The 22749-nt window shown below is 38.8% G+C and overlaps 1 protein-coding gene across 3 annotated transcripts in view; it reads left to right on the top strand.

Annotated features, from left to right (window-relative positions):
- The window catches only part of STAU2 (staufen double-stranded RNA binding protein 2), a 168124-nt gene that overhangs the window by 141515 nt on the left and 3860 nt on the right, over positions 1 to 22749 (top strand). The window contains exon 14 of one of the 3 annotated variants that reach the window (XM_066993093.1): positions 1 to 22749. This exon is cut by the window's left edge and continues 30599 nt beyond it. The exons of the other annotated variants lie outside the window; for them this stretch is intronic. The gene's annotated coding sequence lies outside the window, so the exon portion shown is untranslated. 3 annotated transcript variants of the gene reach the window in all.

The raw sequence follows: 22749 nt of genomic DNA, 5'->3' as shown, positions 1-22749 counted from the left end.
AAAACGTAAGATGTGAGGATAGTCATTGTTTTTACATCTAAGTAAGGCCACCCTATATAATTTCATGCAACCTGAATTTTTTGAACAATCTTTTTAGAGCAAACTGTTCTGCTGAGTCTTCATACATTAATTCTTCAAAATAATTATTTTCAAATACTGAATTTAGCAGAGCATGAAGTTTAAGACTGCAAGGCTATAGAGAAAAATTAGTTTCATATAAAAACTTAGTTTTAAAGAAGCAGCCCAAGTTCAGTGAAGTACAACTCACGTTTTAAGAAAGCCTTTGTTTCTCTCATGTAAAGGAGTCCTGTTATTTGTTATACTGATATCTTATTTTCTTTAAAGAAGCACAGTATTGTTTAAATTAATTGGGCATTCATACCTTTGTTAGTTATAACAATCTGCAGTCTCAAGGCTGTTGAATTCCGGATGCACAGCTGTTTGCAACTTTCTGTATTCTGTAGCCACGTACGGTAAATACCCACATGGGCTAGAACAGAGTTGGTAATCTCACCACTTGCTTTCATCATCTGAATTCAGTACCCATTGCTGCTGCATTGTTGCCTAGTAATGTACTGAGTCTGTGGGGTGAAGGTAAGTTTCTTCATGGCAGCTCAGGTGGTGCTGTGTTTTAGATTTGTGACCAAAACTGTGTTGACAAGACCCCGATGTGTTAGCTGTTGCTGCACAGTGCTCGCACAGTGTCAAGGTGTTTGTTTCTCACTGCTCTCCAAGGGAGCGGGCTGGGGATAGGCAAATGGCTGGGAGAGGACACAGCTGGAACAGCTGACCCAAACTGATCAAGGAGATATTCTATGCCATATAACCATACACTCAGCAAAACAACTGGAGGGGAGTTTTTCCAAGTGAACTTTTTCCAAGGAAGCCATTGCTCAGAGACTGGCTGAACATTGGTCTGCAGTGGGAGGTGGTGAGTGATTTCCTCAGTATCGTTTGTTCTTCTCCTCTTTTTTCTTCACTTGCTAAACTGTCTTTATCAACCCATGAATTTTCTCACTTTTGCCCTTCCAGTTCTTTTCCCCATTCTGCTGGGGAGGAGTGAGCAAGCAGCTGGGAGGGGGCTTAGCTGCCAGCTGGGGTCAACCCACCACAATTGGGTAAAATCTCTTTGGACACTTTCAGACTTTTCAGTCCAACAAAATAAGGCATTCTGAATTAATGAGGTGCTGCAATACTGAAAGTTCCCAGCTTCAAGTTCGATATTTTACATTGCTGGCAAAATTCAACTTTATTCTCATTTTATAACAAGGTTGTGGATGGGTTATAGTGTTTGTTTGTTTGTTTGTTTGTTTTCTCCTGTGTTAGCTCTGTTGAGAATGCAGGAGAGTAATGCACACTGTTCAAGACTTTAAAATACAGGCAAGATCTCCTATGTATTCCTTAAGCATAATCTTCCCAAGAAGTGTGAGAAGACCACAGATTTTGAGTGTGCCATATTATAAGTTAACAAAAGAGGATTTACATACCTAATCTGCACAGAAATCAAATAGCTTGACCTGCAGTGTCTTCCTTGCACACACAGATGTCTCCATTTCAATCCTATCATTAGTTTACACAGAACTGGAGACAGGGCTAAACAATGTGACCTGACCTTTTATTTTTTATTTTTATACAGCCTTTCCTCAGTCATCCTGAGAAATCTTTTCCAGTACATAAGACATTGCTCTTTCTCAACACTACACAGAAATAAACACTTCAAAACTCAGTTTTAATTTTCAGTGTAGGGTTATATGCAGTATGTACAGTGGCGGTCTGGAAGTGAGCATGAAATCATCTCTCAATTATATTTGCTGATAGCGCAAGAACAGGGGAGTGTTAAATGATGGTAAGTCATAAAATACAACGCATTCAGCCTGGTGGATTCAAACAAGGTCCATCGTGACATAGTTAACCACACAATTATTCATCGAGGAACAAGGGATCAAAGTCATGCTGACAGAATGGAGAATCTTAGCCTAAAAGTAAGTAACCGAACTGGAGTCAAATAAGGTGGGTAAATGAATAAGGGTTCCCATTACAGTACTTGACCACAAATGCCTTGGATAACAGTAAGTGTGTTACAAGGTACATATCCATGTAAGTGGCATTGGTCAAGTTGATGCTGGAAGAGTTCATCCAGTCCTGATGTCAGCAATTTTTAAAGGGATATGGAAACACTGAGGTAAGTTCAGAAAACAGTCACTAAAAAAGTATTTGCTAGAGGAAGTGGGGAGAAATGTCTTTTGGTGAGAGACTTGAAAACTCATTTGATTTAAATTCTAAAGGAAAAAAGGGAGCTGACTTGACTCTGTCAAAGTACTTACAAAGAAAAAGTTGTTGACTCCTAAGGGACTCTTTGGTCTTGCTGAGAAGGACATAATAAGAACCAATAGCACAAATCTGTAGGTTCTCAAATTGAAATGACAAAAAAAGTTCTGGGCAGTAAAATGCTCACCGTTGGAAACAAGCTGCTAAACATCTCTGCAGTTCTATGGGTTTCTCTAGTCAACACACAAGGACAGCACTAACAGTGTGATTCCCTTCTGGCTTTCTGAATCAATGAATGTATGTGGCTTGTAACTATGGATCAGAAGTCTCACTAACCTGTAGCTTCCTTCACTGGCCTATGTAGGACAATGCAGTAAAATCAATACACGTTTTCAGGTAGGGAGTGGAGCTAAATTAAAGGAAGTGTGTTGGAGTGGGGAGGCAACTTGCTTTCACAGTGAGGTCTCAGATGAAATCTGAGGAACTAACTCTGCTACCTGAAGGTGCTTCTTTTTGAAACTGGTGATTTGGACAGGTCTCTTTTTCCCTTCCCTTTGGTGTTTTGAGTAGTGAATTCAATTTATTTGCATTGTATTTTAGACCTGTCTCTCTCCATCTCCTATAGAAGCAGTTTCTAGATATGATAAGTTTCTCAAAGTAGGAAAGGATGCCTGGTATCCGGTCTCTGGTTAATACAAGCATAACTCACAAGTGCAGCTTTGCAAATGGTTTAAATCAGCACAACCAGGCTCATTCTTTGTTTTGTTTGCTGCTGTTTTCTGAGAAGAGAAGAAGGGTTGCTTTTTAAATTTTTATGTTTAACTTATGTGTCTCTCTTCTTAACTCTCTCATTCAATAATTTGACCGGAGAATAAGTGCTGAACCTCTGAGTGCCAAGAGGTGTGGGTCACTCCAGAGTTCTTTATCAAGGGATAAACAACTCTCTTTATCCAGAGATAAATAACTCCAGAGTGCTACTACTTTTCACCACTGGGTAGTTTTTCATTTTCCCTTTTTTTTTCATAAAAAATGATTAATACTTTCCTGTGGATACTGTGCTGTACCATAACATATGTTTCCTTCCACAATATTTTTCTGTTTGTAGAGTGAACCTATTTTTGCCCATGTTTTATGACTATATGAAAGCTTGAAAACTGCAGAGGAAGAGGTAAATAAAACTCTCAAAAATTTATGGTGGTTGAATTTGGGCTCTGGAACTGTGGATCCAAACTCCATCTTGGATCTCAAGCACACAGACTGTAATACTCAGTTTGAATATTCAGTTTGATGCATCATTCAAGTGAAAACACAGTCACACTTTTTATTTTTATTTTTTAAATCTACTTGAAGAGTTCTCTTTTTCTAAAGATCTCCTTGTTCTCATATATATATATTATATATATATATATATAGTTTTCTGCTGCAATTTTTATAGCTGGATTTAGGGTAAGGGTTTTCCCTGCACCATGAGGGAATTTCTCCTTAAGCCGCAGAATTGCACAGTGCTTTTCAGTGGCCCCAGTGCTGTCTTTTCATTTCTTCCCCAATAATAATCTGAATCCATTAGCAGGCTTTAGCATATCCAGATCAATCCTGCTCAAGTTGTTATCTCTGTCTAGTTCCATTAGTGCAAACCACAGTTCTGCAGTGCACAGGGGACACCCACCCTCCTCCAGCACGATCCCCTCCAGATTCCATTTTGTTGTTCCATCTACACAAAGGAACCCCACTAGCTGACTTTGAGACACTTCAGGCCAAGCTGCAGAAAAGGGCAGAAATTTTTACAATATGAACAAGTAACACCATTCTATGATTGAAACCTACTATGCTGAAGTTCTAATACTCAAAGCTTTCTCATAAGCTGTATAGTCAACATCTTGCATGACTTTCAGTCAACTGCAAGGCTTCTAAGTTGGGCTATTTGCATAGTTTTTCCTGCAGTGAAAGTACAGACAGATGCATTTCCAGAGTCTGATTTCTCCCACCTACCTATTTGGGATGTGATACATCATGCTCCAGAGATATCTTTCTTCTTCCGCTCACAGAAGACAATGAACTTTGAGCATGTCCTTGGTGAGTGCAGGGTAAAATGAGAATGGATCTGTCCATGCATTACTAGCCTGCAATTTCTTCTCCCATCAACAATTTATTGGGGATTTTATTAAAATAAAAGATATTACTTGTTACTATAAGGATAGTTCAAAGTTTTGCAATAGAAAGGCACGCGAAATTGCATGCAGTGATCAGTGATGCATTCTGACATTTGCAGACATTTTGCAAAAAAAAAAAAAAAAAAAAGGAAATCAGATACAGCTAGACCTGAAAAAGTGGTACATAGTATTAGGATTTTGCAGGATCAATTTTACTAGTGGAGTTCTTGTTCTGAGCAGTCCAGTTTCCAGTAGTTATTCCTCTCCAAAGAAAGTCAGAGTTTTGTTAGCTTGAGGATGGGCACAGAAATCTAGCCATATTTACCTCTAAAAAAATATGTGTTTCACTGATAGAGGAGACAGATAGGATGGGATGGCTTTAAACTAGAAAAGAAATGTTTCAAAGTGGAGGGACACATTTAAATTCTTTAACTCCTGCTTGTATTAGCTACTTCTTGGCTTCTATGAAAGCTTCTTGGCATGTGCCCTGCCTGGGGTCGAGTAGGACGTGGGAGAGATTGTGCTTGGACGTCTGGAGTACTACCACTTGGGGGGGAAAATGTGTAGCATTCCAACAGATATAATTAATGACAAGTGTTGTTGTCTTTCTCTTGTGCCATCCACCCACTGGCTGCCTGGTGCTGACCCCTTGCTGTCCTGCTGACCTCTCCAAAGTTTATTTTAAAAAGGCATCCTTGCTTTCCCAAACTTTTCAGCTGGGCTTCCCTTGGGCTTCTTCTTGTTCAGTGCATGCCCAAGACTGTGCCTGTGTCCACTGCTCAGTGATCAGACACAAGTGTTTCCATTAGAGGGATGATTAATGGAACCTTCCTTGGGAATGGGAAAAGGCAAGTGGGTAATAGAAGTCAGGAAAAGTGTTAAAACTGAACAAAGGAACTTTGTTTCTTTGTTTCAGAAATAACTTACTGCAGCAAATTCTCCTTACTCTGTCACTCACTTGGGTCCTACCCACATCACTAAAATATTAGTTGTTTCCTCAGTGGTAGGCTTGGGAGAAGTTTGTGCTTTCAATCCACTTCCCAGTGAGCAACCACATCAAATAAATCCACCAGTTGAATTGGCTTCTGTGTTGGCAGATTTAGTAGATATAGGGTTTAATGCTCTGTAGTGCAGGTGCCTGGAGTTTTGTACATCTAAATACAAAGTAATAAAACAATGCACAGGACTGAAGAGTGTACAGGAATCCAACCTAGCTATTGTGAGAGCACAGCTGTCAAGTTACTCCTGCCTGGTGGCATTCTCCAAAGAGAAAACTGCATGACTAAGTCCTTCATTTGCATGATGAGGATCACAGATCAGTTTCTGTCTGATCTGAAAAACTCAGCTCACCCTCTGCTCACCCTTTTCTTGTTACAGGATGTTAGGGGCAAAAACCTGGTTCTTCTTTTTTCATTAGTCAGACTTCGTGCTTTGCTCTCTCAATGTCCATCGTATTAGCCAAGCCAACCTGCAGATGGATGGCACAATAAAATGGGCATGGTGACCGATTTTTCACTGCTGAAAGGAATTGGTAAAAAGCATGTATGAGGCATAGGGAGAGTAATATGGCAGGAGGCTAGCAGCTTTGTGCTGCTGCTTCCCTGGGAAATCTGGGGTTTCTAGTACTACCTTCCACAACACTTTGTAAAGAAGAAGCTTCACTCTTTTCCAGGAGAGATCAGGACTTCTGTTGCTTTCTCTTGCTAGTCAAACAGTGTATTAAGAGTTTTGTAGAGAAAACAATAGATAATGTTGTCTTCCCACAAGCCAAACAGAAGGGGCAGTTCTTCTGCCTGCCAAACTTTGCTGTTCATCAGAAACAATCAACTCTGATGACATGGGAATTTGTTATTCAGCACGTGCACATTGTATTCTTTATGGAATCAATTTTTCAGAGCTAGAGCTTAATCCTGTTGCCAAAGCAGAAAAACCACGCAGTTGCACTGTGGTGCAATGGGGAGACTAAGGCACGGGGCTGGAGCTGCCGTTTTCCGCTTGGCAAACCAGATCTGAAACTCCTTTGCCATCTGTACATCAACACATAAGTTAATTCTGTCTTGTTCGTTAAACCAGTTCTGCACACACTCCTGCCCTGCCCTGTGTCCAAACCCCACAGTGTACAATGTACTTGCGAATGGCTGGCGCAAGCCGGCATCTCCACGTGGTCACGCCAAGGAAAAGCCAGCCGCTCCCCTGCATAGCAGAGGCATTCTGGTTTTGTGGCATCTGGACTGCTGCAGCTGCTATAAGGAGGGGTTTGCTCTTTTTAGAACTTATTAGCAAAGTAAGCATGTCATTTATTAAAATATTCAGTGTATATTGTGAACTCATAGCTACGATGCAAAAAATATCAGCATACGATTGTCGCAGTTTATTGAAAACTCCTTCTTGCCCCTTCTTTAGGGAAGGGTGGGAATTACATTCTGACTGAATGTGCAACATTAAAATACATTTTAAAAAAATCTGTTTTGCCTTTAGAATCCAAAATAATTTATATTAAAATTATAGGCGTTGTAAGTTAGAATTTCACATTGAAATTAATATCAAAATATTGGGGAAAATTGATTGATTTTAGCTCTTCATCTATGCCCTGCTTTCTTGTGATTAAACACAAGAGAATTATTGATCACTAAGAGCAGCTAAGATTATCTTTTCTTATGTTTCCTGAAAAACACTCTTCATGTACAAATGCATTGTTAACTCAACATGCAACTGCAAGTTGTACATGTTGTACATGTGCTACTGCAAGTAGCATGGCTTTTAGCTGTGCACAACATTGTAAATAAGACCTAGAAAAGATGAAATGTGAGCAATACAGCAATAGAAGAAGCATATATGACAATATGAGGGAACAGCCTTTAGGTAAATACCACAGAAGATACTCTCTTAAGAACAGCATTTTATTCATTTTAATACAAATTATAACTTCTTAAGGTATTTTTCACAGTCTGTTAAGTGTAAAAATGGCTTGACTTTTTCACTCAAGATTGAGTTTTTGTCAGCTACCATTCTTCATACCTTTTATTTTATACAGAGCTTTTTTTATACTGCATTTGAATGATTATATTCATTCACTGTATTGTTAATTGTTGCACTCTTACTGGAGAAGACTAACAAGCTTTGTCAGTTCATTACCTCTTTTGTTTTCTTTTGTATGATTAATACCCATGGTTGAAACCAAGTTAGAGTTTAGTCAGTTGTAGCTTAAAGCCCGGAATGAGATTAATGTTAAGGAAATATAAATTATTAACCAATTTGCAGGGGTGGTTGATTTTAATGAAGTAAGTTTCTTTACTAAGTATATATGAATGATAAAATTCCTCTGTGGCATAGCTAGAAAGAAAGGAATGCCACTGCTTTTCAGAGCATTTGGGAAAGGGAAGGTAGGTGTGTCGTATCATTAACTTCTGATTTGAGTAAAATATTTTTCAGCCTTATAGAGTATTAAACTGAGTGGAAACAGGACAAAAATGGATAGATCACAGACCCTGCCTTCAGGGCAACTGGTTTAATCCAGTGTTTTAGAGTCCTTAATACTGTATGAGTTGCACCTTGTGAAGCCTAACCTGAAAGTACATGGTGCTTTATATTTTCAAAGCAACATCCATAGACAGAGAATTGGCCATACTCTTTCACATCTCTTCTAGACAGGGACGTGTTTATTCAGATCTAGAATAATTTGCTTTTGGCTGCCATGGAAGGAGAAAAATGTCTGAGGTGTAAGTATGGTCTACAGAAACACTGAATTTTCCTGAGAAAACTGAAAGCATTTCATCATCTGAGCTTCTCTTTTTGTGTGTAGGCCATAGGAGATAGAGATATGCTATTTGGCACATATCTCTCTAAAAATTAGACTGAATATTCCCAAATAGCAAGTAAATATGAGGACAAGATGGTTTCACAGAGGAACGGGTTGAAATGCAATAGGCACTAGAGTGCATTAGGAAGACTTCTTTTACTATTGGTCCCAGACTCCTTTTTGTATAGCTGGATGTGTGTTGCAATTTAGTAAAGACACACAAGAGAGCTATTATCCTCAGCATGGGGACTAAGTGGTCTTCTTTCTCTAAGTTTAAAAAAGTATTCCTCATTTATGGGGAAAATGGTTAGATAAACATAAAAAGTATTCCTTACTGTTCCAGGTCCTTGCTTTACTTTTTGTTAGAACCATTGTAGTACTATCATTTGCAGACTGACATTGGTTTACATCGCAGTTTGGATGATCTTCTCCAGTTGTATAATCACAGGCCAGCATGCAGAGTCTGTGGGTGGTTTTAAGAGATTTTCTAGGCTTCTTTGTTTCAGGAGTTTGGTGTCCAAACATTATATGATTTGTTTATACTGATTTCATTGTGAAGGAAAGAGTAAGTCTGATCTCCTCCTCTCTTTATTGAAACTTGATAGCATGACAGTTATCTCAAGCATGGTTTCAGTTAGGTCTTATTTGTGCTTGAGAAATATTGCTGTATAATATGCATGGTTATGAGTGTATTTTCTCCCATTCTGGTGGCAGCCTTACAAAGCTAGCTTTTCCTTTATGCTAAGATTGTTTTGTTTATGTGAGGGCTACAAGTATTAAAATCTTAGAGCTAAATAAGATTGGGCATAATGTTTTAGTGCCATTTAATTTACATTAGTATTTTTGCTTTTATTGTTACATTAGTATTTTTTTATTTTACTGTGAGTGTGTTGATTTTAAGCAACTTACTCTATCATGGCAGAGTAAAACTGTAGTCTGATCCTGGAAATCCTCTCATAGAGTTTGAATACACGAGCAGGCTTATTGGAATTCATTTGCATAAAAACAGCTTGACTAATTAAGGATTACAATTATTTATCTTAATAAAGTCTCTTATTAAGATACAGCAGTATGGTAACTAAAATGAATCATATGAAAAAAATATTAGACAAAATAGCATCCTGAAGGCTTTTATTTTCAGCTGTGGTTGGAGTTGTTGCTAGTGGTTTCCATGCTTTACACAGTAACATAAACTTACTGAGGAAACGTGAACTCAGGCCCTGTTCCTTCCACAGCCTGAAGGTATTGATAATGACACAGGAGATTCTCTGTGGCAAGTACAGCTTTTTATGGATCTACCCAGGTAATCAGAGGCACTGTATAGCAAAAAATTAAAATACACAGGATCACACAGAGAAAGCAAAATAAGGAATATTATTGTATCCTACAGGTTAAAGAAGGCACTGAAAAGCAGTAATACTGGATTGCAGTTTCTGCTTTCATCACTTCTGAGCTTTGTGTTAAAGTAAGAACTGGGTAAAGAACAGACGTTATCTGGGGATCATGGCGTGCTCCCCAGGACACCTCACTAACTGTTGTATCATTAGCCTACAGAGTCAGTCTCCTGCTTAAAGCTCAGAAAACTAAAATCTGTCTCTCTTACATGCTGGACAAGTGTTCCCACATCCATGCCATTGACAAAAAGGGGAGTCTCACCTCTACCTCCTCCTCTGGGGATCATCTTTTCAGTGAAACCAGTGAGCTCTGGCCAGGTCCATAGAAGACCTGGAAGAGCCAGCTGTCTTGAGGAGAATCTGTGTCGGTAGATCCTGTCTGACCAAGCTCCCAGGTCCTCTGCTTGTGGTCTTGGATTTGCAACTGAACTCCAGAGAGGAGCAGGAGTTCACCTCTGGGTTTGGAGCACCTCATGGCCTGCAGGTAGCTCCATATTCAGTATGTGGCTTTCTTGGGTCATCCTCCAGAGAAACCTGACTCTCGTCTCACACTGAATAAAGAAACCGAGTACTTAACTTTAGACCTTTGATTTTATTCCAAGGATGTGCTATTTAAAACCTTGCTCTTACAGTGCCTAATTTGTAAGCACCTAAATTCTTTATTGAATCTAATCCTGACAGGTTATTTTGTAACTAGCAAGATTTTGCATAAGCTCTTTTTGACAGCTGTGGTTAATGTATTTTAATAATAGGTGCTAGGATGAAATGATAAAATAGCCGTTAGCAGATCTTCCAGACTAAAAGCCAGCTGTTCAGTAAAGTTATTGGACATATATATATATCTGACTGTAACTGTAAATGGAGGAAAAGCAGGTCTATAGTTGCAGAGCTCAGTTAATCAGAGTCAAGGAGTGCCTAATCTGCATTGCTGAGCTGCCAGTTGGAGAAGTTCCTGAATTTAAGAAGTGAGAGTTCTTGAGAAAATCTTTTTCCTGCTTGTTAGTGTCTCACTTTAAGCACTTTATGGGCAACATAGTACCCTGTATATACCCTTCTTAGCAGAGAGGCATGAAGGACAGCATTCATGGGGGTGACTGAAAGCGCCTGATCCATCCCTCACCGCTAGTACTCTTTTTATCTTTCTATCTATGTTGCAGTAATAGCCGGAAGCAGGAACTAATGACTGTAGAGCAAATCCAGGTACACACAGTCAGTTCCTACTTAAATCAACATACAAATGGAAGTAGACGTTGAATCCTCAGATAGGTTTGGCATTTCCATTAAAGGAGAGCTGTACGCAATAGAAAATATGAAATAATATGGTAAAAAGTTCATCTGCCACTTCACAACATGAATGGGAAAATAACTCATACTGATTTTAGTAGAGGACTAGTCCTTCACCTCAAGATGCATTTGCTAAAGAAATGGTTGAATTTCTGTGTACAATGGCAACGTTGGACTAGGCAGAAAAAATATTTTACTAGAGTTTTCTGCGATGCTGTCATTTAACTTGATCATTGAAATGATGAATTACTGAAGTAATTACTAGGCTTTCTCCATTTTCTATTTCACCTTTAAGAAATACTCAAATACCCTTGAAAGACAGGATTGTGAGGTAAAAGGAGAAACAATAAAGTCATGATACTGCTCCTGTACTGTAAAAAGTCAGGCTAAAATATTTTAATTGAAAAAAAACCATAATGTGATTGAAAATACAAATTTAAGTATGGAAAAGGATTGGGGGTAGAAAAATAGTATAGCTTTCTTTTGTTGCTAGAAAACCCTTTTTTTCCTTTCCTTCTTGCTGTACAGTAAAGATGAATTTTGGGGCACTTGAAAGGTATTTGCACAACTGAGGTAGAAAACTGAGTAGAAACATAAGGCACAACATCTCCTCTGCTGTACTAAAAGGCTGGGTGAAATACAGCTGGCATTTTATCCACCAGATTCAGCAGCACATTCCACATTTTCCAGATATTGTCAGAATCCTCAGATCCAAATGGTGAGTTGGAATTTATACATCTAATTTAAAATTTTAAAATGTCTGTGGAAAAAGTCCTCTTTTTAAAATTAACCTTTGCAGCTGCCTTCTTCTGTCAGAATGTGTGGTACTTGCTATACACTAACTCTCTCCCAAAAGTTATTTTATTTTGCAGTTCACCTCTAATTCCAGACTCTGAGAGCGGGGATTGCTGGATGCTATGTGCTAGTAAGGAATGTATAGGAGCTTAACAGCAGGAGCAACAGACCCAGGTTAAAAACTCAGTGACCAGGAACAAATGTGCCCTTTATTTCATCTCCCAGCTAAAACCCTAGATACAGTTTATTGGCTTTAAACTTTTCTCATTTAGTAGAAAAATCTAAGCTCGGTGTTTCTTCTTAATCACAGCCACTTTAAATGGGACATATACGGCACTATAAATTAAAGTAGCACAGAAGTATTCTTTGTTTAAAAGACTTGGAAATTGTTTGACAGTTAACTATTAAATGGTATCTAAAATACCTGGAATTTCCTATGAAGAAGTGCATACCTCTGCTGAAATTGACAAAATCAAATTTACACACACAAAAAAATATCTAAATATGCTACTTGATCTCAAAGTCAGGAGCTAAGGATATGTCTGAAAAATATTGAGCTAAATTTGCTCTCCAAGGTCACATAGCAGATTAGTGGCAGAGTCACTCTTTTGAATGTAACAGACTTTTTATCCTACATAACACATCAACATTTCAAGTATTTTCATTCACTTTGAAATGAATTAGAGACCTCCTGGAATTTTTCACACAGAAGAACAAGCAAGTATGAATGTGTCACCCCAAGCATACTCATCAGCCCAGTGGTTGTGTATGGCACTTGTCAGTGATATTTTGACTGGAGAGTCTGTCCAGGACCTAGAAGGTTTTTCCTCAAAACTGACATGTTCTCTTAAAAAGGTTTGTTTCTTTATTCAGTGTTTTTCTGAGAGAGAATTTTGACCAGCTCTCCTCCTGACTCCTAGTTCAGTGTCCTATCCAGCTGGTCATGCATCCCCAACAACAAATACATACGAGTCACCTCTTTGAGGAATAGCAAGATGTGCAGCATCTTCATAATACTTCTGATGTGCTTTTCTTCTCAAAATTTGGGTCTTGACATAAAAAGGCTGGAATGAAAGATATGGTGTTGTGCATACCCAAGTGAAGGCAGGGAGCCAACAAAATGCTATTGTAATTACAAGTGAACATTCTTGTATCATAAAACTGCAAAGAAAAAGCAATAAATCAGAGCTGGCCTGGTGGTCCCTGGCAGCAAAGCACAGGAGATTTGAGCTCATTCCCGAGCTAGCCAAGACTGGGATCCTCATGGAGACAGCAGCTCATTCCAAGGGAAGGGCATTCCTCGTGTCTCCTGAGTGATGGTCATGAAACACTGATTTGGTGGGAGTCAGATCCAGCTTTCAGCCCTGCAGGAGTGATGGTCTGAAAAGTGCTGGCCATTGTGGAAAATAAAGCAAGCAGAGATCTGGAGGAATTTTATCTTCAAGTATTTTGTCCAGGTGTTTAGGAGCCTGACATTTTCAGTTAGGCTTGCACTATTGTCTAAATCCCATATCTGATTGTTTATTGTTGTACATGAGTATGCAAGATTATCCATTAATTGTTATCTAGTTTCATGTTTCCACACACTCACTCATGACAACAAACTGTGCTAACTGTGTCCTTTTTATGGACATTAGGAAAATGAAACTAAGTAATACTATCCAAAGAATCTCTGCTGATGTCCCTGTCATTAATAAACATGGACCCAAACTTCATCTTCAATTAGAAATGTTTTTTTTTTCTTCTGTGCTGGAACATTTTTTCCTTTTTTTCCTTCTTGCTTCTTATGAGCATGAAGCTCTTTAAAAAGCATTGATCTGTCTGGATATTTTACCAATTTAAAAAAAAAAATTAGCAGGGTGTAGGAAAGTATCGAAGCTGTTAGCATTGGGCAGTTATCTAGAAACTTTATTTAACACAAGCTGGGGGGGGGTGAGGGTGGGAAGAGATTTCCTGTCTACCTGAAAGATGTGGCTTGAGCTGAACCCGCATTTACAAACAGTTGTGGAGGGGCAAAATAAGATGATCTACTGTTGTGAAAAGAAAAAAATTAAAAAAAAAAAATCTGAGAGTATACATGTGATTACAGCAAAATAAACCCCAAACTGACAGCTGCACAAACAGCACTTGACCATCAGTGGTAGTTAGTCACTAGGAATGCCCCAGTTTCCCATCAGATTAGTAAGAATTTCTAATTAATAGCACATTTGGGGTCTCTTCTGTAATGAAACCGCAATTTAATCTGCTAACCTAATTATGGAGGAGGTAAAGGAGGAAGAAATTCAGAGTTTCACTTTGCTGAGCACATTATCTCCTGGCTGATAGCAGTATGAGATGAAGACAGACAGCATTTTCCAGAATCAGCCCCTCCACTGGTTTAAGAGCTGCAATCCTGAAAGGTGAGGTGCTCTTTCCCTAACAGATGTGACCCCCTTCAACTCTGATAAACTTCCCAAAAAGATGAGGGAAATCTGTGCCACACAGGATGTGCTCAGCACATTGAGGGATTGAGTTAGTAATGTCCCTGATAATTGTGGATACCTCATTGTAGGAGTCAGTTTTTATTTAAAATTTTTTAATAGGAGTATACACATCTGTCTTTATACCCAGCAGCTTTTCTGGCCCACAAGAAGTCCTCTGTGAGTTTCCCCAACTGAGCTCAGTGGGATCTCTGTCAGCTGCAAGATTTATGTCATCTTTTTCAGTCCTGAGAACTGTTCCTTAAGCTTTTCACATCTGGATTTAATTGGAAAGACATTAAAAGACATTAAGTGTGCTGGAAAAGCATATTTTAGAGAAGATCTTTATAGACACTTCCATTAAAGGAGCTGATGGTTGTAGGTTAAAATGGGATGAGGACAAGCCATCGACAGTTAGCAAGGACAAAATTACGTTATGAACTGCTTCAGATGAGATTTTCAGCCTGTAGCTGAATGGGCCTGACTCTGATCATCTTCAATTAGGAGAAAAATACCAGCTAAAGCAGTATAAAAATACACTGAGATCAGAATCAAAAAAAACTTTTGTCTTTTGGAAACACTCAAATTTCTGATTACATGCCATATACCCTAAATATAACACTTTTAGCTGTCAGTCTAGATTTGGTACTTTGTTGGACATACATGCACACTTGTAAAATGAGACTTGGAGAATGAAGAGGGGGATTGGTCCCTAGTGTTTTCAGGGTGGAAGTGTCCTTCTCTGAATGCCTGTACGCAGGCTGCAGGAGTAGAGTTACACAGAAGCAGAGATAGCATGCAATTTAGTATGTGGGCTTCGTTAGAGATGCAGTAATGTAAGAATCCACAGCCCTAAACTCCCCATTGTTCAAGCTGTAATGTGCTGCTTGAATGAGCCAATGGGCAGCCCCTTGCATTAAGTGTAATCTGTTGCTTTTGTCTTCAAACTCAGGTTTCTAGTCATGTTTAGACTGACACACGCTTATAATCGAAGGTAATGGGCTTGGCGTGAAAGAACAAACATTCTTTCATTTTAAAATTGCTAAAACCAAGGAATCTGATATTTAGGAAATCGCTCCCATGTCTAAACTAAATCTACTGTCTTTAGAGATAATAATGTGTCAAATGTTTAAGTAATAAATAATATATATGTTTGTATACAGTAAAACATTGGGGAAAAAAACACTATATTCTCTAAGACATTTAAGGAAACAAATGAATTTGTTAGAGGCTCTCACCTGCCTGCTTCTCTTTAAAGTGAGTTTTTTTCTCTGCTAGATTGTGAAAAGTGTTTAACATTAATGGGAAGATTATACCTTGCTGGATGGTAGTGAAAGGAATCAGTTATTTGAATGAAAGTCCTGGCTACAATGAGGCCTGTGGTTTTATTTTCTATCATTACTTTTTTTTTTTTTCTTTTTTCCAGGATCTCCCTCTGTCTGTCTTGGGCTATGATAAAATGCATGTAGATTAGTAAAAGTGATTCTTATTTTCTTGCCTGACCTTGGGCCATACATTTTTGTACTCATGCACCCTCCCTTTACTTTAGTTTCCTTATCTTTAAAAACAGGAATAATAAAAACACCCCTGGTCCTTTGTGCCATATTGTTTCATGAAGAAGAAGACACTTGGAAGTAGAGATGAAAAGCATTTAAACACTAGTGAGTGTGTTTTACAAGTTCAGTTTACTTTATGTGGAAATATAACCATGTTGAAATAAGCATTGGGTAACACTCGATAGTTTGAACTTTGTTGTACACTAATTTAACTGTGGATCTTCTATACCAATTTTTGCGTTACTTTGTTGTATACCAATTCTGCTGTGGATCTTCTCTGAAAATTTATAGCAATCTTTTAACACCCATTTTTTTAAATGACTTTAAATCAGCAGTTGCCTAAGAAAACTGCTTAGATAACAGAGTAAATGCTTATATCTTGTTAAAATGCAACTCAGTTTAGAACTCATCCATTTTGTTAAAACAAGTTCTGGCTACATTTACACTACTAATATGGGTCAGGGCCCATTCCCTAGTGGGGAATGGTGGGGTCTTTACCCCGTTTATGTACTGCTAGCTATGTTGAGAAAGCTGTGGTAGTGATGTTCAAAACTGGATGGAACTGTGGCAGTCACACAGACGAAGGGGATTGTCTGTTCCAATGCATTTTCAAAGTCACCCAGAAATCTTACACTGCCAAGAACCCCCATCCACTTATTTTAAATCAGGAGCTCAATTTCTCCCGCAATACACACAGGGTTAATGACAGTGGACTTGCAAATCTACACAGCAATGTGTAGAAATGCCTATAAATAAATAATTAAATAAACTAAATTGTTCTGAGAATGCAGCTGACAAGGATATTTTCCAGCCATCAGTGATGAAAGAGACAGTGATTCATGGCCTTTCTTCCCTGCTGGTGCAGCATTTTGCCTGAGGATATACATTCTGCTGTTTTCAGTTTTAGGTTTAAAGCCATGTTCCTTAAAATCTCCTGTAATTTTTGTCTGCAGCTTCTCAGCCATTTTTGAGTGTTGTCTAAATTCTATGATTTACCCCTACTTACCCATCCACTAATTAGCCATCTAAATGCTCTCATTTGGAAGTCTCTAATTATCGAAAGCACCTATATTACCTAGGTTTCTACCTCCTTCTGAAAGTTAGTGTTTAAATAGCTTCTGAATGAAGATACAAAATTAGAAGCAAGATTGATTTGGATATTAATTGCTGTCTGGTGAAAGTCTAAATGCTTGGAAATTAAATTTTAAATTGTTTTCCCCATTCTGATTAGTAAATTGTGATGATGCATTGTTCTTTCCATCTTTATTCTTTCAATTGTAACAACTGAAGAAAAAAAAATGTTTTGAATTGAGAAATAAATTCACTTTAGAAGAACTTCCAGACTTTTCAATCAGATCCAGTAAAGACTGAAGAGGTACTGAAATGATCTGACAAAACAGGCTTGATCAGGACTTATTTTAACTGTTGATACTTGGGCTGAACTTTCACACCTCGCTTCACTGTTAGAGGATGTAGACAGACCTCAGTAGATGCTGGCATTGAACCTGAAAACTCTTCTGAGATGTTCAGAAAGAAGTGATGGTTTCCACCATAGACTGTAAATGCAAAGTTAGCATTTTTTTAGCACTTGAAAATGTTGCTCCTCACAGCTGAGAACACTTGAGGAAGAAAGAGTCTGAGAAAACAAAGATTTAAGAACATTTCTTCTCTGAGTTCCTTATAGATCTTTTAGCTATCCCTTCATTTCTTACGCCTATCTGGAAGTAAGTATGAAACCTAAACTTGGCAAACAGACTAGCCTCTCTGCCCCAGATTGTCCTACGCCAGTGTTAAGTTTCATATTCAGTTTTATTTAATCAGGTACTCTTCATAAAAAAGCATACCTTTTCATTATTTTAAAAGTTAGGTGCTTTTCAGTATGTTTTTCTCTCCTCATGGCTAGAAACTCTTGAATCACCATTAAAGCAATGGAACTGTCTCAGCTCAGATGATCATGCAGCTGTTTCTTGGGTTTTAATGTAATGTTTTGCTATTCATTACTTCTGGAATTATTGTATTGTCCCAAGAAAGGCTGTTGGTTTTCTAGCGTGGTAGTTCACATGCTGAAATAAACAAGTGCCTGATTCTCTCTACTGTTAATTCAACCAGCCCCTTTACTTAAGTAGATTTTTGAAGATGAAGATCTACAGAAATCAAGTTCCACGTTGAATTCCTTTCACTCCATCCACTTGGAATTTTGAGAGGCATGGAGGAATTTGAACTGTGAATACACGTGTCTGATAAAACTAGCTGAAAGAAGGTAACATGCAGGCTGTTTTTGATAGAAACTCTGCTTAATATATCGGAAAATATGTTCAAGAACAGTTAATCCTTACGTTAGGATTACCCCCCAGAAAGCTGGCAAGGTCAGGCTCTATGTGGATTGCGTGTCATTTAAGTGCTGGCTGCATGAGTAGCCTGGGGGTAGTATTAACTACTGCGTGGGACTTGTTCTAAGCTACATCCGTGAATCATCATTCTTCGTTTGAAGATACTGGGCTCCTTCTATCCTCCAACCTCCTTCTTTTGACAGGTGCAATCAGTAGCCTTAATTCTAGTGCCTATCAGGTGACTGTTCCTTTGTGCAGAGATTAATCAGTTTGGAAAACGCTACTTCCATGTAAACTACATGAGCTAATCAGATTATAACCTTCCATTTTTCATGCATATCATAAAATGTGTGAGGAAAGGGCTTAAAGTCATTTAATTAAGGTTTACATTGTACGATGTGAAAAGCCTTTCTGAATTTAATTTTTAAACAGATGTTAACATTGGTTCACATGAAATCTAATCATCTGGGGAGAACAGCACATTGTGAGGAAAGTGGCAAGAACTCCTAACAAAAGTTATTGCATGCAGTGTAGTGAATTCATTTACAGCAGAAGCTGTTGGGAAAAAGAATTTGTTTGCAATACCTGTCAGCTAATTTCTGGCTAGCTTGTATGTTGCCAACCTGGTAAGTCAAGGAGGATTTAACGTAGGTGTGGAGGAGTCAAATCTTAGCTACTTTGTGTGTATGTATCTAGGTCTACATGTGTAAATATATCTACCCTTTGTGCATTTGTGTGTGCATGCAATTTTGGGTGTGGGCAAGTTAAAGCAAAGTAGAGGCGTGGTCAAAAATATCTTCACCAAGAGAAAGCAAAAACAATCACCAAGAACAATAATTTTAAATACATACAAATTTAAATAGTTGCTTTGCTTTGGGACACTAAGTCCTCAAACTCACCTCAACAGCTGTGATGTTGTTGTTGATTTTTTTTTTTCAATAGCCTTTAAATGTGAAATTTAAAGCCTCATATTAAAAAGTCATGAAGTGCATCTCATTACTGATGCAGGCAGCATTGCTGCAGTGTTATTGCGCAGATGATATTGTCTTTTGAGGCCTCAAAAGTCAGGAAGCAGGGAAGAGCGTCCTTGCTTTGGGGGGCATCTTTTCCCTTAGCGTAGAAAGCAGATGAATACTGAGTGTTTGTAAATATAACTGTTGGGAGATTAGTTCATGCACCAACTCTGCTCTTTTCTAGGCTTTTGGCTTGCAAGTGAAATCAAGGACTAGGGATTTATCTGTCTATCATTTTTACCACAGCTTTCAGTGCAGCCTGAGATTTGTTCATGCATATGTCATGTGGCTATAGGCATTATGATCACACTGAGTCATTTGCAGATTCAACCTTGAACTCAGACCCAGCTACTAAATACAATAAAATCTTGTCCTTCATTATCCACTCTGGACCCTGACTTCATTCAATGTTGCACGATAACTGTTTCTGCCTCTAATTTTACATCTTCAGAAAACACTGATGAAGGCCAAGCTGAATATTTTTTTTCATGCTTTTAGAAAACTGAGGTTAGGAGACATCTCACCAGTAAATTAACAGTACTAAGCAGAGTATTTATTATGATTGTCTCAGACCTCCTTGGTAAAGTCAACTGGAAGGGCCACAGAGAACAACAAACTTTTACAATTTTCAGTTTCATAGAATAATGTGAAATACAATATAGATTTAAGAGGAAAAACACAAGCCACATACTAAAACAAACATGGAAAATTTATCATGAGGATGTGGGCTTAAATGCACATGGAGTAGTATAGTGCCTGTCTGCAATTCTTGCTAAAAGTATGATCTAATGTTACTAGATTGTCATTACAAGACACTTAATCCCCAGGGTGAAAAACAGGAAGAATATTCACAAGTTTCAGTGCTATTTACTAATTGCCAATTGACTTGAGGAAAGCTAAAAAATGACTGGAAACATCCATCTCCATCCTGATACACACACACACACACTAATAGTGGAAATGGCAGCCAAGACAAACAGCTAGCAGTGCAGTGCATCCTGTTGGCATCGTATTTTTGGCACTGTTGTAGCTACACAGAAAACAAGTGATACAAGAAATGTGTAAGGACATCTGTTCTGTAACCTATGGGGCTTCTCTCACAAAACAGTTGTAAAATCTTCTGGGGGAGAGAAAAATTTCTCTGTATCTCTGCAGATGCTCTATTGTAAGAAAAATATCAATGGAAGGAAGTGTTGAGCCTTTAAAAGAGGAAATCGTTCACCAGATTCACTGTCAAATGTTCCATTCTTTTCTTTCCTTTTCATTTAACCTAAGTTATCTGCCATTCACAAGTTATGTTTAAGCCAAGTGGTGTAAATCTGTTGGGACTAATAGAATTGAATCATGGATTAAATTAGCCCAGAGTCTGCTTGTAACTCTTCTTCGCTGCAGATTACTTGGGCTCTGTGTCACTCTGCTGATTATTCAGGTCACAGCCTCCCTGCTACCAGCTTCCTTCCTGAATCCAGCATCTTCATGTCTGTCTAGGGGTACGACAGGGCAAGGAGAACCATTAAGGACATCTATTAAGGTCCAAAGTATTGTTTAATTACCAGCTTCTCTCAGCATTGCTGATCCTCCCAAATGTAAGTGAGCTATGGGAGAACTGGGACAAAGGGAAGTGGGAATTTTAATGAGATTGTAAGGCCTATTCTATCATTCCTCTACTGCCCTTCAGTCACCTCACACTAATGGACATTTTAAAGGAAAGGAATTTTCCCAAAATACAAATGTTGCAAAAGTCAGGATATAAGTAGTTAGGATTCCCCCACAGGTGACCTATGGGGAGAGAGACATTTTTCCATGCAAAAGAAATCAAATCTCATGTAAACCTGGAATACATTAGGAAACTGGAAGATAACGAGGGGCTGTAAGTTGTAGGAGGCTGAGAGGGCTTGAGGAAGGGCAGCTTAGCTCTGGAAGCTGAGATCAGCTGGAGCTCCTGCATGGGAGAGCTTTTAGGAGCAGGAAAAAGAAGGGGCCTAGGTAGAGGGAGGTTTGTGGAGAAGTAGAGTGTTTTTTTCCTCTGCTGTGAAAGAAGTCATAACTCTGGAGCAGATATTAAGGAAGGGAAGACCAGGGACACTGGGGTGGCTTGGGAAAGGTATGTGACTGAGGCAGAAGATAGAGAGTGGGGACTCAGTAGTGAGAAGCCAGAGCTTTCGAAGAGATCATCAGCTTCCAGAGCAGCAAAGGTGAGAAACCCAGCAATGAAGGACAATGTAGAGGGCTGGTTCTTCAGCATAGCTCACACAAACACCCTGACACCTCCACTTGGAAGTTCAGGGATACAGGTGCAGGACTGCTTTCCTGCTACTTGCCCCTTTTAAAATCTGGTTTCAGAAATATATCTGAGATCTTACCTTTTAGATAACATTTGAGCTTGGGAAGGACATGGTTTGAAAAAGGGTGAGATGGAGAAACGAGGCTACACAGATTACAAGCATTAGGATTTGTACGTTGTGTTGTTATTAAAAATGCTTGTTGTCTTATTAAGACAACACCTTGAATCTTACCTTCATTTTATATATTTCCTCTAAGTGTTCCATATTTCAATCCTTGACACCCGTATAGTAAAAATCCATGCTTACAGGCAAAGGAGTTCATTATTTTGTATTTCAGCACTTCCCTTCTTGATGGGGGAGGAAAAGAGATGCCCTCATGATCTGTTTCTGTTGAGACATCGGCTCATGTTCCTCCAGGATGTTCCAAAGCATTTTTTCTGGAAAGCAACCATGAAGGCTGCTCTGTAATTTATGTGATTACCTTGCAATAGCTCGTTCTATGAGTAAAGCAGAAGCGAGTAACAAATGTGCTTATTCAAAGCAATTCTAGAAAGGAGGATTGTGTTGGTCCAATTAATCTCTTGATGATTTGTGGATTTCAGTGACCACTGATCAACATCAGTCTGTTCTGTATTTCACACGCTCACCCTGTGATCTAATCTCAAATCGTGACACTACTTATTACTATGAGTAGGGGCTCTCCATCTAAGCCACTATACAAACAAACAACCTGAACAAACAGTTCTTCCACAAGTTTACAATTCACACATCAGACCAGGAAGCTAAGAATGGGTATTTAAAAATGTAAACAAGGTGGGTTTGAAAAAGAGATGAGGTAGCAATAATGCTGTGTAGGAGGAGCAGATGTCTTGGCTTCCTTCTCTCTTTACAGTGCTACCTAGGAATGCCTTCTGGGCTACACCATACATAAGAATAAATGAGACTGATTGTTTTGCTAATGTTGATCAGGAAACATGAATATGAGAAGAAAGGAGATTCTTGTGTGCCAGTCCTTACTCCTTGGTTTGTTTGGTGCAGACCGTTGCTAGCCCATGATCAACTGAAGTACACCACGGAAGCGGTCCTGTGCAAGGAAGCACAGGAGCCCAAATCCCCCCGTCCTCACTTTCTGAGTAGTGCTTGCACTGTGATGAGAAGAATCCCAAGAAGAGGAGCAGAAGGGAGAAATCAGGATAAAGAAGGGTGTTGGGTTACTGGAACAAACAGAGAAGTTGAGAGTAGATGAAAAACCTTGTTGCCACTGGGAGAAATTGTTTGGCTAGAGCAAACCTAGTGATTTTGCTGTTCAGTCAAGATCAAGAATGGAAAGGCAGATGGTGATCAGAGCCTCTAGGAGCTGAGAATACAAGTCTGAAACTGCAACAGACACTGTGAGGTGGTAGAGAAAGAGATGTC

This window comes from Anser cygnoides, chromosome 2, assembly GCF_040182565.1.
Source record: "Anser cygnoides isolate HZ-2024a breed goose chromosome 2, Taihu_goose_T2T_genome, whole genome shotgun sequence".
NCBI lineage: Eukaryota > Metazoa > Chordata > Aves > Anseriformes > Anatidae > Anser > Anser cygnoides.
Note: the sequence above shows the minus strand (reverse complement) of the source record. Positions and strands in the feature narration are given on the sequence as shown.